Consider the following 612-nt stretch of genomic DNA (forward strand, 5'->3'; position numbering starts at 1 on the left):
TTTAAGTTTATATAACCATATATATCACTATATTACTATATATAAACAATAACTCTATATAAGTATATATAAATCTATATAACCGCATATATCACTATATGACTATATATAACCAATAACTCTACATAACCCTAAATAAATCTATATAACCGTATATGTCACTCTATTACTATATATAAACAATAACACAATATAACTTTATAAATCTTTATAGCCATATATATCACTATATAACTATATACAATCAATATCACTATATAAGTATATATAAATCTATATAACCGCATATATCACTTCATGACTATAAATAACTAATAACTCTACATAACTATATATAACTGTATATATCACTATATGACTATATATAATCAAAAACTCTACATATTTATATATAAATTTTTATAAACGTATATATTACTATACAACTATTTATAATCAATTACTCTACATAACTATATTAAGGTCTATATAACAGTATATATCACCTTATAACTATATTTAATCAATACCTCTACATAACTTCAAATTTTTACATATAAGCGATAATTAATCTATGCATATTGGCTCAGCTTGGCTTGGCTCGTATGGAATTGGATGTAAGCAAGGTGTGTC

Source organism: Helobdella robusta (assembly GCF_000326865.2).
Source record: "Helobdella robusta unplaced genomic scaffold HELROscaffold_118, whole genome shotgun sequence".
NCBI lineage: Eukaryota > Metazoa > Annelida > Clitellata > Rhynchobdellida > Glossiphoniidae > Helobdella > Helobdella robusta.